We start from the raw sequence: 721 nt of genomic DNA, 5'->3' as shown, positions 1-721 counted from the left end.
CCCGCCAGCCCCTGCGCGACCCGGACCCGGACCCGGGGCCCGCTGCTCGACTCGGGAACCGGGGCGAGGAGAGATCGCTCCTGAGTGACGGGCCCGGAGGCTTTCCCTGCAGGGAGGCTAGGAACGCCCAGAGGACCTGACTTTCCTCGGAGCAACGGGAGCTCTGCTCGGGGGCGTAGCCAGCCCCAGAACCCCGCTTTCCGGGGTCTGTGGGAAAAGCCGAGTTGGTGGCAGCCTTAACTCTCGCTTCCCACAGGGGCGCTATTTATACTCAGGCTTTCTTGGATTTGCCCGCTCTCCCCGCCACCTGGAAAACTGTGCCAAGTTCCTCCCTGGCGCGACCTTAGGTGGACACCCAGACCTGTCCCTCCTCCAGGCGCGCGCATAAAGACGGGAGGAACTTGAATCATGTCACTGGCTTTCCAGGTTTCTGACCCGTATGCTCCCTAACAGGTACGAGGTAGAGACAGACTTCACAGTTAATTACAGGGCTTTCAGGGAAACAATGTTAACTTGAAACACCCTTTAAAAAAGAACGTAAGCCATGGCCGTGTAAAGCTGGGGCGCCAAGGAAGATGGCTGTTGAAGAAGGTGCAAATACATTCAGTTTTAAATACGTCTTATTTAATCCTTGCTTCTGTTTCGGCCCTGATATGCCCTGGGAAGCACTATATGGAGGGTCCTCACACGAAGGCTTCCCGCACCTCCCATGGGCCTTACC

Source organism: Myotis davidii, unplaced genomic scaffold, assembly GCF_000327345.1.
Source record: "Myotis davidii unplaced genomic scaffold, ASM32734v1 scaffold200, whole genome shotgun sequence".
Classification (NCBI taxonomy): domain Eukaryota; kingdom Metazoa; phylum Chordata; class Mammalia; order Chiroptera; family Vespertilionidae; genus Myotis; species Myotis davidii.
Note: the sequence above shows the minus strand (reverse complement) of the source record.